Consider the following 15,051-nt stretch of genomic DNA (forward strand, 5'->3'; position numbering starts at 1 on the left):
CAATTTCACTTTCTGGAACCCTCTGTGGAAGGACGGCTTCCCTCCTTCCGATGTGGCGGCTTGCACCGCAGAGCTGCGAGCCCGAGCCTCGCACTTGGGAGTCTGGCTGCTTGGGGGTTGGGGCTGAGACACGGAGGGGCCGGTTGCTTTCATGTGGGCGGGGGTCCTTTCTGGAATGTCCTCGCCCCGGCTCCTCTGGGCTAGCAGGCGTTCTCACCTAGGGTCGCCAGGGGTCAGAGCATGCGGCCCTCACTCCCACACGCCACTGCGGTGCATAGCCCCAGCCCAGGGTGACCCCTGACAACCCCCCGGGTATGCTCAGATGCGATTACTGCTCAGGACGGGAGCTGAGAAAGAGCTAGAAGGTGAAGAGTAACGTTCAGTAAAGCAAAATGACAGCTTTAAAAGGAAATAAGCGATAAGGCAGCTGAACTTGAGAAAGCTGAGTTTATAATTAGTGTACATACACACCTTTGTGGTTTGCCGAGTTGTGACTACCTGTTTAATTAGCATGTAGTCTTAGTATGGAAAACTTTGCGAGACAAGGCTTAACTTAGATGTGAGGGATATTCAGAAAAATCACTCTCATGCATAAGCCTTCACCCATCATCACCCTACAAAAACGCTCATGAAAGAAAAATAATTCCAAGTTCACACATTTAATACTAAAACTTAGGTTTGCAAGAGAAAAGCTGATTTAGAGAACTTAGGTTGAAGCTCAAGGCTGGACCTAAGCCTCACAACCACTGAAGAAAGGGTTTTAAAGACTTTCACATTATCAAGCAACACTTAAAGTGAAATGTAAAATTTCCACTTAAATCACTGTTGGTTCATGTGTCTTAAAAGAAAACAAAAAAAAAAAAAGAAAAGAAAACAGAATTTACATAATGTCAAATTAAAAAAGAGCTGCTGTACAGCTCAAGGAAGCAGAAAAGGTTTTCAATAGCTTGATACACCTGTGCTAGTCACCTGGAAATTTCCAAACAAGCCTATTTCTGAATCCACTTCCAAAATGAAAAAGTAATAATTTTCTTCCAGAAGTCTCTGCAAAGGATCATGATGCCTAATTTTTCTAATGAAGTACCCTAGTTATGTGCTGCCTGAGTAGGTTCACTCCTACTTATGTAGCTGTGCCAGTGAAATAGGATGGCTTTTATTTACACGATTACCTGAAGAAATGCGTCTCTTCCTGTATTAAGTGCTTGAAGTATTACAAAACACAGCTGCTTTCTTTCTTCAGTGTCCAATCAGGATTAAATACACACACACACACACACACACGTTTTGGTGTTCTGCATAGACATCAAATATATTACCCAATGTCCCAGCTGAGCAAAGGCAGTACAAGACTTCATCACTCTCTCTGACTTATGTTATTTAAAAGGAGGCTCCAGAAGGCTCAGTAACAACAGCCACAACTATACACAGGTGCCATGAAATGGTTAGAGATAAAGTTTACAGTACTGAACTTTATTCTATACAGTAAGCCATAAGTTTCACGAATTGGCAATCCTGCATATGGTGATTTTAGGTTTGAAGAGACAATGATGGTATTTAGCAGATATTTTACCAGATATAATCCTAGTTTGAAGTCTTATATATATTTTTATTGCAATAAAATTTACTATTTTAACCATTTTAAGTGTACAATTCATTGGCATTAAGTACAATCACAATGCCGTATAACCATCACCATAACAGATATAATTTTGTGTAAGAAGTGCATAGCATATATTTCAAATCTACGGTTACCCAAACTTCCTCAGTTTTACACTATATAGTACGATTTTCAACTTACAACTCAAAATTTTCTGTAATCTTCTCAATAAAAGTAGTAGTATCACAGAATATGAATTTCAGAGCATGCTTTTCCACATTTATCCAATTCTCATGATGAATTCTTTGCTGCTTCATTAAAAGGCTAATTAACTGCAAGTTTTCCCACATTCATGCAGCTTCCATGTTTTTATGACTTCTTTGATGGAGAATAAGATGTGTCGTCCGGTTAAAAGATTTCCCACATGCACTACATTTGTTTTGGTCTGCTGTAGGAGTTGAGTAATGTTTAAGGAGATGTGACTTCTTGATGAAGGCTTTTCCACATTTAGTACATCCATGAGGTTTCTCACCTGTATGCATCCTCTGATGCATGACAAGCACTGAGGAGTCTGCAAAGGCTTTGCCACATTCTCTACATCTGTATGGTTTTTCTCCTGTATGAATTCTAGAATGTTATAAAGGGATGAACTGTACTTGAAGGTTTTCCCACATTCTTTACATTCACATAAGTTCTCAAGTGTATGAGATTTCACATGTTGGGTAAAGGAAGAGTGCCAAGTGAATGACTTCCCGCACTGATGGCATTCATAAGGTTTCTCTCCAGTGTGAAGTCTCTGGTGGACCACCAGTTGTGCTTTATGCATAAATGCTTTCCCACAATCGTTGCACACAAAGGATCTCTCCACTATGAATTTTTTGATGAGCTATAAGGTGTCCCTTACTGTTAAAGCCTTTCCCACAGTCATTGCATTCAAAGGGTTTTTTTTTCCTCATATGTTTTTTTCATGTCTAATGAGATGAAACTTCTTTTGGAAGGCTTTCCCACATTCAGTGCAGCCAAAGGTTTTTTTTTCTTATAGGCTTCTTTTCATGTCTAATGAGACAAAATTTGTTTTTGAAAGCTTTTCCACATTCCTTGTATTCACAAGAGTTTTCTCCAATATAACTTCTATTATAACTAAGCAAGTACAAATTATGTTGCAGACTCTTTCCATTTGATTCACATTTATGTTGTCTTTGTCTTGAAGAAATAAATTTTATATTCAGATTGCAATTTTGGACTCTCTCCTTGGTCAGTGTTTTCTCAAAGATGAACATCTCTTGATTCGAAAAATTGTCTTTGTTTCCCTCCTGTCTCTCTAGTATATCATCGAGTAAGCAGCTAACTTCTAAAAAGGTGATAAATGAAACATTCCCAGTTACTCTTTCCAATCTCATGTTATAAAAAGAAAAAAATTTAAATTTATAAGGTCAGCGACGATGCCTATCCTGACCACTTCTATTCAACATAGCCCTGAAGTCCTAGCTAGGTAGATTCAGTAAGAAAAAGAAGTAAAGGCATCGAAACTAGAGAGGAAGATGTAAAAATATCTCTGTTCACAGATGATAGGATTTCATATGTAGGAAACCCTAAATATTTCACATAAAAACTATTAGAACTAATATACAAAGTCAGCAAAATTACAGGATTCAAAATCAATATACAAAAATCAGTTATGTTTCCATACACTGAAACACTCCAAAAAGGAAATTAAGAAAATGTTCCTATTTATAATAGCATCAGAAAGAATCAATTAGGAATAAACTTAACAAGGAGGTTAAAGACTTGTATACTGACAACTACAAAATACTACTGAAAGAAATTAAAGACAAGTAAATGGAAAGACATCTTGTGTTGGTGAACTAGAAGACATAATGTTGCTAAAATGTCCACACTACCCAAAACAATCTACAAATTCAATGCAATTCCAATGACATTTTTTTTTTGCAGAAATAGAAAAAAACAATTCTAAAATTCATATGGAACCACAAAGGACTCAAATACCTAAAATATTCTTGAGAAAGAAGAACAAAGCAGGAGGCTTCACACTTCTTGACTTGAAACCATACTACCAAATTACAGTTATCAAAACAGTATAGTACTGGCATAAATATAAGACATATAGACCAATGGAAGAGAAGAGAGAGCCTAGAAATAAACCCATGCTTACATAGTCTTCAAAAGCAAAAAGCAGGCTTCCATCCTTCAAAAAGTGAAGGATGGGGAAAGGATGGTCTTCAACAAATGGCTGATATCTGGGAAAACCAGATACTCACATCTAAAAGAGTTAAAGTGGACCCTAATCTTACACCATATACAAAAATGTGTTAAAGGCTTAAATGTAAGATCTGAAACTATAAAATGCCTAGAAGAAAACACAGGGGGGAAAACTTCTTATGATTGGTCTTGGCAAAGACTTTTTGGATATGACTCCAAAAGCACTGGCAGCAAAAGCAAACACTGATAAGTGGGACCACATCAAATTCAAAAGCTTCTGTGCAACAAAGGAAACGATCAACAGAGTCAAAAGGCAACCTACAGAATGATTTAGAAGAAATACTTTTAAAACATTTATCAGAGGGGATCCCTGGGTGGCTCAGTGGTTTAGCGTCTGCCTTCGACCCAGGGGTCCCAGGATTGAGTCCCGTATCGGCTTTCCTGCGTGGAGCCTGCTTCTCCCTCTGCCTGTGTCTCTGCCTCTCTCTCTCTCTCTCATGAATAAATAAATTAAATCTTAAACAATTTATCAGATTAAGATCTCAAATCTATAAGCAATTCCCACAACTCAATGGCAAAAAAAAAATGGGCAAGGGACTTTAATAGACCTATCTATCTCCAAAGGAGACATAAATGGTCACCAGGCATATGAAAAGATGTTCAATATCATTAATCAGTGAAATGCAAATCAAAACCACAAAAAGATTACACCTCACATCTGTTAGGATGTCTATTATAAAACAACAACAACAAATAACCAGTACTGGCAAAGATGTGAAGATACTGGAACCCTGGTACACTGCTGGTGGGAATGTAAAATTGTGCAGCCTCAAAATATCAAAAATAGAACCACTATATGATCCAGCAATCCCACTCTGAGCATTTATCAGAAAAACTGAAAACAGGATTTCCTGGAGATAGTTACAGCCTCATGTTCATCACAGCATTATTCACAATAGCCAAGAATTGGAAATAATCTAATGTTAATCAACAGATAAAGGGATAAAGAAAATAGAGTATATACATACATACTTTTTAAAAGAAGGAAATTCTGTCATAAGCTATATAGATAAATCCTGAAGACATTAGGCTAATTGAATAAGCCAATCAGAGTGGGATAAATACTGTAAGATTCCGCTCATATAAGGTATTTAAAAGATGAAACACACATGGGGCACCTGGGTGGCTCAGTCGGTTAAGCATCCCAACTAGATTTCGACTCAGGTCATGATCTCAGGGTCCTGAGATAGAGCCCCGCATGAGGCTCTGCATCTGCATGGGGATTGGATTCTCTCTGTCCCTACCCCCTGCCACAATTTCTCTTTCTCTCTCAAATAAATAAATAAATCTTTAAAAAAAGACCAGACATAAATTCCTTTTGCATCTATTATCAGTTATTTCTATCACTTGACATGACTTTGTCCTGAAAATCACCTACTTTTTATAACCTCTTTCAATCTCCCAGATAGAACAGTCTCCAGAACCCTGCTTTGCCCATGCCACCACATGCTTCAAATCAACATTTCCCATTTTGGTCTCCACACTTAATGACTTCTATTAACTCTGGAGACCTGAAACACAAAACTTCTAGTTTTTAGCAACTTTGCCTTTATATGTTTTGTAGTCAAGAAGGTCAGTTCTGATTGTTGCCATGATGCCGCAACTTGTGCAGTGTAACATCATCACGGCCAAACTCAAATCCCTACAATGCTAAGTCCACTAATATAGTAACATTAGGGAAATTGGGGAGAAGAGGGTTTTTCACTATTTCTGAGATCGGATTCCCTTCCATTAAGGGGGAATATTCGTGTAACACTTGAGACTCTTAGCTTATTCCTTATTTCTCAAATCCATACAACATAACTACCTTACAAGAACCAGATGTCTGGAAAAGATCTGTGAACACACCAAGGAAGGAAGAAGAATGAGGATTTCACAAATTAAAAGAACAAAGCAAGGACCTACATGGAACAGGAGGTGCAGGGAGCCAGGGCACAGGGGAGAGGGATATCCCTCCATACAAGAGCTGGCAAAGAGAAAGAGCAGCTATGTGGACAGAGTGACAGCGAAGGTGTTATCTGGGGATCTGACGATATTATGTCAAGTGCACCCAGTCACTTCCAAAGGTGTGGGGCTCTTAAGAGGTGCTTCCTGAAAGAGTTGCTTTAAAGGTACCTTGTCCCTCACACTGATCAACTGGAATCTCAATTCCAAGGACTCTCATCTGCCTGGTTTTCTTTCACTCACCTGGATAGTGCCAACGTGGCTTCTCTCCCTCTGCCATCCATGGCTCTTGTCCTTGCTCTGCCTTGAAGATCACTTTTGTTTTGGTAACTGGGTCCCCTGTTCATGAGAAACAAAACAGAACTGGAGACAAAATGCTAGAGATAAATGACTACCTCACAATTCAGGTCTGCCTCCTTGAGTCTCAGGGCCTGGAAAGAATGACAAACAGACTTTAGAATGGACAAGACTGGGGCGCCTATGTAGCTCAGTGGTTGAGTGTCTGCCTTTGGCTCAGGTTGTGATCCTGGGGCCCTGGGATCAAGTCCCACATCAGGATCCCCGCAGGGAGCCTGCTTCTCCCTCTGCCTGTGTCTCTGCCTCTCTCTGTGTCTCTCACGAATAAATAAGTAAAATCTTTAAAAAGGAAAGAACAGGGATCCCTGGGTGGCGCAGCGGTTTGGCGCCTGCCTTTGGCCCAGGGCGCGATCCTGGAGACACAGGATCGAATCCCATGTCGGGCTCCCGGTGCATGGAGCCTGCTTCTCCCTCTGCCTGTGTCTCTGCCTCTCTCTTTCTTTCTCTGTGTGACTATCATAAATAAAATTTAAAAAATTTAAAAAAAAGGAAAGAACAGAAAAGATCCTGCTCCTCCATTTGAGAGGTAGAAGCATAAACACACTGTTTGTGCATGATCTCAAAGAGTTAAGATTAAGAATCTGTAACCGCTACCATTCAGGGCCAAACTCATTCAGGGCTTCAGAACATCCACAGCTTCCACAAGTCCTAAGGGAAGGGCACTTATGAGTATATTCTTAGTTAAATTGAAGAGTTATCACCCACTGTCCTTATCCACTGAGACTGAGGGGGGCACTTGATGGGATGAGCACTGGGTGTTATTCTATGTTGGCAAATTGAACACCAATAAAAAATAAATTTATTAAATAAATAAATAAAGTTCTCCAGCATCACATCCCAGTACAGTTTCCTCTGAGTACATTCAAGCAGCTGCCACTCCTCTGGGGTGAAGTCCACAGCCACATCCTGGAATGTCACTGATGCCTGTAACAGCACATTCATCTTCAACCTGTAGTGAGGCCACTTGGGGGATGTGGAGGGGATTCAGAGCAATTCCTCTGATTCTGTTCATTGTTCTGAGTTTGCAGTGAGTTATACGGGGCAACTCTATGTACTATGTACTATGTACATACTACGTACATACTTGACTCAGAATTAAAATTTGTGAGAGAAGAAAATCACATTCAAACTGTCTCATCACATACATACACACAAGTATATATACATACATATATATACATCCATATATATGGGGAGGGAGAGAGGAAGAGAAGGAAAAAGAGAGAGAGACAATATTAAGTTCAGTGAGTATTGTTTTAGCCTCATGTATTATGTTTATACAAAAGGACGCTAAACAATGGTCATAGGAAAACTGCTATTGCATCCATAACAAATCTCTTACATAATAAACACTTGGCAAAATTTTTCTTTCATAGTCTGTGCCAGCCCAACCTTTATCAATGGAATTGTTAGACCTTATTCTCTAGGACAAGGGCAAGAATTCACTGACTGCATATGGTTTTCCTATGACTGCCAAGATTAAACACATGTTTACAAATGGTGTGCAAACCCTCTGGCCTTCATATCAGCTTCCTAAGCTTGTATTCAATTTAAATTTCTATCTGTATTTTTCCTGTTTTTTAATATATTGAGACTTTTCCATGTTAGTACGTGGATTCTTAAAAGTCACTGCAAATCTACCAGAAAACAAAGTGAAATTTGATTGAACAAATGGATGAACAGATGGATGGATGGATGTCTTGCCTGGAAACTGGTCATTTTCTGATGCTCATGGGAAAGGACATAGATCTATGAAAACAAGACTACAGGTATTTTTCTCTGCCTTTCCAGCCTAGAGATAAGTATTCATATGCCAGCTACAAAAAAGGCTACTTGCGGAAGAATGACTTTTCAAACAAGTCAAGAAGTCCATATTCTGGAAGCACCAACTTGTCCACTTTTTTAAAAGATTTTATTTATTTATTCATGAGAGACACAGAGAAAGAGGCAGAGACACAGGCAAAGGGAGAAGCAGGCTCCATGCAGGGAGCCCGATGTGGGACTAGATCCCGGAACTCCAGGACCACATCCTGAGCCAAAGGCAGACACTAAACCGCGGAGCCACCCAGGGATCCCCTTCCAGTTTTAATTCTGATATGATTGTAGGAAACCCAGACAAGGATGTTCTCTCTTGGGCAGAGAATAACATTTCTTCCCTATTGATCTATCACGACTTACTGTTAATTTCTTATCTAGTGATTTCTTTTCACCCAGAAATTTATTCTAAGAAATAAAAAGAGATGGATGCAAAGATTAAAGCCTGGGAAGGGGAGCCAGGCAGGCAGGGTTCAAATTCAGCTACTCCACCTACTAACAGTGTGATCCTGAGAGAGCTACCTTAACCACTCTGTATTTCACTTTCCTTATCTGCAAAATGCTGATAATAACAGTACATATCTCACAGGGCTTTTGTGAAGATTAACTAAATTAATGCATGTAAAGCATTCACAACAATATATGGCTCATGGTAAGCACTCAGTAAAAGTGTAATTATTTTTAAAAATAAAAAAAGGGAGGACAGGAGAGATAAAAAGCAGTTTTCACATCATTGCTTATAATATGAAAGCACTAAAAAAATAATATGAAAGCACTGACAACAGCCTAAATATCCATTAATAAGGTGTTTTTAAAAAATGCGATAGGAAGATATTGTTATGGAAAGGCGTTCCATCTATATTTGTAGGTGAAAAAAATACATTAAAATACTAGTACAATCCTTCCCTGCACTTTTTAAAAAATATGGACACAGACACAGAGATGCACAACCTTGGCAGCCATATATCAGACTGTAAATAATTATTACTTAAGAGGTGTAAAGAGATAGGGTCATATGTAACTTTTATGGTTGTACTTTCTAGGTTTTTTTATAATGCATTACTTTTTTCAAATATATATATGCACATATACACATAAAAAACAGATTTGCAATTTGCAAAGATACAGATAAAATTTAAGTCAAGGTCTGTAAGTCCCTACACCATCTTGGTTTCACCTCTTCTAACCTCGTCTACTTCAATCTTTCAATCCCTCCCTTACAGCTCACCGTGATCAGACCTCAGCTTTCTTGCTATTCTTCCAAAAGAATACCAAGGTTGATTACTCAGGATCTCTGTACATTTCTTCTGCTTGGTCTGTTCTTCCCCAGGAAAAACCCAGATATGGCACAGCTCACTGTCTACATTCCTCAAGTCACTTAGCAGTGAGGTTTTGCTTCACCACCTCATATAAAATAGCCTCCCTCACTGTCACCATCACTCCATACACCCTTACTCCTTTTCCTCAAACACAGATTCTGTACCTGTTCATTTGGTTTTTATTTCCTTCCATGAAAAACAGGCTCTATTTTGTTCACTGACAGTACACCAAGCACCAGCACAGTGTTTGGTCCACAACAGATACTTAGCATATGTTTGCTGAATTAATTGATGGATAAACCCCTTTTAGTGTTGGTTTTCTCCTTGCTACACGTTTTCTAAAGAAACTTATTAAGCGGGCAGCCCCGGTGGCCCAGTGGTTTAGTGCCACCTTCAGCCCAGGGTGTGATCCTGGAGACCCAGGATAGAGTCCCTGCATGGAGCCTGCTTCTCCCTCTGCCTTTCTCTCTGTGTCTGTCATAAATAAATAAACTAAATATTAAAAAAAGAAACTTATTAAGCAACTTGGGCCCAAAGGAACTGTGAGGCAGGAAAAAGAACAATGGTCTGGAAACTAAAGACTGGATCTGGGGCCTTTCTTAGCCACTAACAAGACACGAGGTCGCAGGCACTCAATGGCCATCGCTGAGCTAGTTTCATTCCTCCTTAAAATGAAGAAGTGGAACTAGAAGATTCCTAAAGACCTTTTAGCACTCCCGGTCTGTAATTACTCTGTAAACTATTTCTGCATTTAGGTAAGGGGAAGAGAAAGAATCAGTATCCCCAAAAGGCAAATGTAACAACAAACAGTATGGAGCCAGCCTCATATTGAAAGATCCAATGGACCAAAAGGAAATGAAGGGAACACAGCTGTGCTGATGTGTTTGTGAGAGAGGGGGAGAGGGGAGGAGACACCAACAAAGGGAAGGGCAGGCAGATGGAGAGGGGGGTGGAAATGTGTTTAGCAAAGAGCTACCAGTTTCTTCTGGTAGTAGGTCCTGATTCTTCCTTTCCTTGATCACACCCCTCAGGCTCCTCCTGTGACTATCCTCTTCCTGTGGAGTCTGACCACATACACCCAACTCTCCGTTTTTCTGTAATTCTCACCTCTCTTCTCAAACACTTAGGACCCGTCTACCCACACAGTCCTTGAAGGCACTCACAGGTAATGCCATGAGTCAAGCCCTACTCTCACTAGACAGGAGGGACAAACCTTGATGCCTGTCTCTCCTGAAATGGGATTGGAAAGTCACAGTTCAGGACAGTCTCCTCCCGTTTCCTTCTTCTAGAAAAGACGGACTGGATGACAGAGAAGCAACACTCCTTCAACTGGAAACTTCACGTTGGGCCCCAAGTCTGTAAACTCACCATCACCTGTGGCCCTAGGTCGGCCTCCTGCAGATTTTAACTGGGGCGGCTGGAAACCAAAACTGGCAGGAACATGCAAGAGGGACCCACGGGTTCAATTACACAGCCTTCCTGCAGAGACACCAAGAGTTCTCTCAAAAACCAGGGATCACAAAAACACAAAAACAAAATCACGGATCACAAGTTGAGATTCACTTAGCACTCACTCCTCAGAAAGAATGCAAACTTCTTTGTTGTAGGCAGAGTACTACATTACAAAAAGAAATGAAATCTCAGGTAAAACTGCGTGGAGTTTGAATACTGTCTCCTCCACTTACTAGCTGTGTGATGTGAAGCAGGCAACTCCGCATCTCTCTGTAAAACGATGAGGACACTTACCCTACAGAGTAACCATGACAAGTAAATGCCACATTCTTTGCAAAGTGCTTAACAGTGTCTGGCACGGGAACGCTGGTTCTCATCCCCGCCGCCCTGAGGGGGTTCACTGTCCTCTGCGAGGCAAAAGGCTCCTGGAGCGGGGATCCCTGGGGGCGCTCCGCGGTTTAGCGCCGCCTGCAGCCCAGGGCGTGATCCTGGAGACCGGGGATCGAGTCCCACGTCGGACTTCCTGCAGGGAGCCTGCTTCTCCCTCTGCCTGTGTCTCTGCCTCTCTCTGTGTGTGGCTCTCATGACTAAATAAATAAAATCTTAAAAAAAAAAAAGGCTCCTAGAATGAGGTGAGCAAGTTCAATGCCCAGGCTCCGTCCGCAGTGCACAGCGCAGTGCACAGCACCTGCAACAGGGCGACTGACCCGCCGCACCCCAGCCACACCCGGGCTCCGGGAGCCTGGCCCTTCCTCGGCTTTCTCCGAGCCAAATGCTCCCGCGCAGACGGGTTACCGACAGGTTTACTTCTTTTGCACGAACCAGCCGGTCTTTGCTCTTCATCTGTCCCTCCAGCCGTTCAGGGTCACTGACAGCTCAGCGACCAAGCCGGCGGGAGAACACAGGGCACTTCCCCCACGGCCCCTCTGCGCGTGCGCGGAAGGAGCGCCCCGCCCAGATTTCCCAGGGTCCTCCAGGGACTCCACCTGAGACTACATTTCCCAGAAGGCTCATGGAGTTTTTGTCCCGAGAGCAGTAGGAGTTTCCTCTTCACCTGGTGGAGATTTCTGGTTGGGTGGCGCTTGAGCTTCATGGCCCAGGGCTCTGGTCATATTGAAGGCAAACGTGTACGGAATTTTTTATTTATTATTTTAGACGTGACATATAATAAGTATATGCCATATCGACACACAGCAAGTAGGAAACAGTAATTCATTAAAAGGAGTTGGTGTCTGAATAGATGTCCAAAGAGATAAAAGTTGATGAATTTGTGACTCACAGTCTTTTGACCGAATTAACTAGGCCTTCGACCTGTTGTATGCAGGAAAGAGCATTCGAACTGTTGTAAAGCTTTAAATCCAACAGAGAAAACATGTCCATCCTTGTACCCAAGTCTTGTGGTCCAACTGGAACAGCCAGACAAGCAGGGAGATGCTCTTCCAAGTTCACAGCCTCTTAGACCTTTTCTACACCTACTTCTAGAATAACCTTCTCTAGGGAATAATATTTTTTGTATGATTCATAAATCTCTAATCAAGGACAAGGCTAATACAGTCATAAATCTGTTTTCTGAACTCTCCTTCACATGAGTAATTGCCAACCCATTAAGGAATATTCTAACATAATAAAAGTAATCTCTGCATCTGTCAAATAAATAAATAAATAAATAAATTAATTAATTAATTAATTAATTAATTAAAAAACATATCTTGGCCAATTATAATTTCTTCTTTCATTTTCTTTCTTTCTTTTTTTTTTCTAAAGATTTTATTTATTTATTAATGAGAGACACAGAGAGAGAGAGAGGCAGAGACACAGGCAGAGGGAGAAGCAGGCTCCATGCAGGGAGCCCGATGTGGGACTCGATCCTGGGACTCCAGAATCAGGCCCTGGGCTGAAGGCAGGCGCTCAAGCACTGAGCCACCCAGGGATCCCTTCATTTTCTTTTTAAAAATAATTTAACTTCTTTTAGTGACACAGGAATAACATAAACAAGTTTTGTCAAATAATTTTAAAATATAAATTGTTCAGTGTATTAGAGCCCTGTTAAAAAGGGTTTTGTTTTTTTTTTTTGTTTTGTTTTGTTTTAGGCAGCCTAATTTTGAGTATGTTTCAAAGCTTTGGTTGTTGTTTTTAAAGACTTATTTATTTATTTGAGAGAGAGAGAGAGAACAAGTAGACGGAGAGGCGGAGGGAGAGAGAATTCTGAAGCGGACTCCCTGCTGAGCTGGGAGCCCCAGGGAGGGTTGGATCCCAGGACACTGAGATCATGACCTGAGCGGAAACCAGTAGTCTGCCACCATCTGAGCCACCCAGGCACTCAAAAGTTTCTGGTTTTTTGTTTTGTTTTTGTTTGTTATGTCTTGCTATAAAGGAACATTGGCAAGAGGCCAATTTCAAGTTTCATTTAGGGAAAAGACTTTGTAAGTGGAAAACAGATGGATTACATAATCATTTTTGGTCAGCTACAGAAAGAGTATAACTGACAGGCATCAAGGTGGGGGAAACGGCTGATTTCTACAAGTCTTAATCCTATTAAAGTCATTTTAAAATTTCTTATTGGGAATGTTCATTTCTCCCAAAATTCTCCCAGAATGATCATTTCCACCGTAGTATGCAAAACAAAAACAAAACCCTTTCCCCAGACTAGGTTTGTGATATTTTCTCTTCTATAGGATTTTTAAAACCTTTTTCCCTCAACCCTGTGCACCCACCCTTTAAAAGAAAACATGTGGGAATGCCTGGATGGCTCAGCGGTTAAGCGTCTGCCTTTGGCTCAGGTCATGATCCTGGAGTCCCACATGGGGTTCCCTGCATGGAGCCTGCTTCTTCTCTGCCTGTGTCCCTGTCTCTGTCTCTGTCTCTGTCTCTGTCTCTCTCTCTCTCTCATAAATAATAAAATATTTTAAAAAATAAATAAAATCGTTTTAAAAATTAAAAGAAAATATGTGTATACTGTTAGACATTACTGTAAGTATATTTTTAATATTCTTTCAACAAAAACATGTTGATCGAGCTATTGTTATGTACCACACATTGATTTAGATCTGTACTAATGAACAAAACATATAAAAATACTTGCCTTCATGGAGCTAGTGTTCTATTTTATTAGACACTAATGAATTTTTCTGAGGAACAGGATATTTCCCTGCAAATTACTTGGCTTATACTCTTCAAAAATATCAATATCATGAAAGATGTTGAAAGGCTGAGGAATTGTTTCAGATTAAAGGAATCTAAAGAAATATAATGCAGTGGGTAATCCTGGTTTGGATCCTGGACTGGAAAAAAACCAAATGGTTAAAAAGAACATCATTGGTTTAAATGCAGCGTAGTATCTTAGATTGGATCCTAGAACAGAAAAGGGACATTTGTGGAAAAACTAGACAAATATGAATAAAATCTGGAGTTAATAGTGATGTACCAGTGTTGCTTTCTTAGTTGTACTCCAATAACATGAGATGTTAACATTAGGGAAAATAGGTGAGGAGCATATGGGAGCTCTCTACTAGTTTTGAAGCTTTACTTTAAATCTAAAATTATTCCCAAATTAAAAAATTTATTTTAAAAAGAACATTATGGAGGGATGCATGGGTAACTCAGTCTCTTGACTTTGGCTGGGGTGGTAACCTTGGGGTTGTGGGATTGAGCCCCCAGCTGGGCTCCATGCTGGGTATGGAACCTGCTTGGGATTCTCTTTCCCTCTCCTTCTGCTCCTCTCCTCCTAAATTTTTTTTAAAAGAACATTATTGAGACAGTTGGAGAATTTTATGGATGACAGGTTAAATAATAGTATTGTATTAGAGGTAAATTTTTTTATGTTGATGGTTGAACCATGGTTATTTAACAGAATGTCCACATTCAAAGGAATGGAATGTTAGTGGACATCTGCTCAGCCCACTTCCTCCTTATTTCTTTTTTTTTTTAAGATTTTATTTATTTATTCATGAGAGATACAGAGAGAGAGAGAGAGAGGCAGAGACACAGGCAGAGGGAGAAGCAGGCTCCATGCACTGGGAGCCCGATGTGGGATTTGATCCCGGGTCTCCAGGATCACGCCCTGGGCTAAAGGCAGGCGCTAAACCGCTGCGCCACCCAGGGATCCCCCTCCTTATTTCTTCTTTTGGGAGACTGCACTGTTCCTATTACATGGGTTCTTGGTGATAACATAAATAAAGGTTTCTTGCACTCCTGCAAAGGGGTGAACATGTTATTCAATCTAGGCCAGGAATTTAAATATTTAATAGAGTGACTATATAGTCTGCTAGGTCTGCCATAACAAAATAT

At 40.5% G+C, this 15,051-nt stretch overlaps 1 pseudogene across 1 annotated transcript; it reads right to left on the reverse strand.

The window, feature by feature from the left end:
• Positions 1–1,449: 1,449 nt before the first annotated feature.
• On the reverse strand, positions 1,450–11,695 carry LOC144281796 (uncharacterized; annotated as a pseudogene). The gene is made up of 4 exons (XR_013350192.1): positions 11,587–11,695; positions 10,681–10,791; positions 6,065–6,160; positions 1,450–2,653 (listed from the first exon to the last, which is right to left on the reverse strand). The product of XR_013350192.1 is annotated as an uncharacterized LOC144281796 (transcript).
• Positions 11,696–15,051: the final 3,356 nt, after the last annotated feature.

This window comes from Canis aureus, chromosome 13 (genome assembly GCF_053574225.1).
Source record: "Canis aureus isolate CA01 chromosome 13, VMU_Caureus_v.1.0, whole genome shotgun sequence".
Classification (NCBI taxonomy): Eukaryota; Metazoa; Chordata; class Mammalia; order Carnivora; family Canidae; genus Canis; species Canis aureus.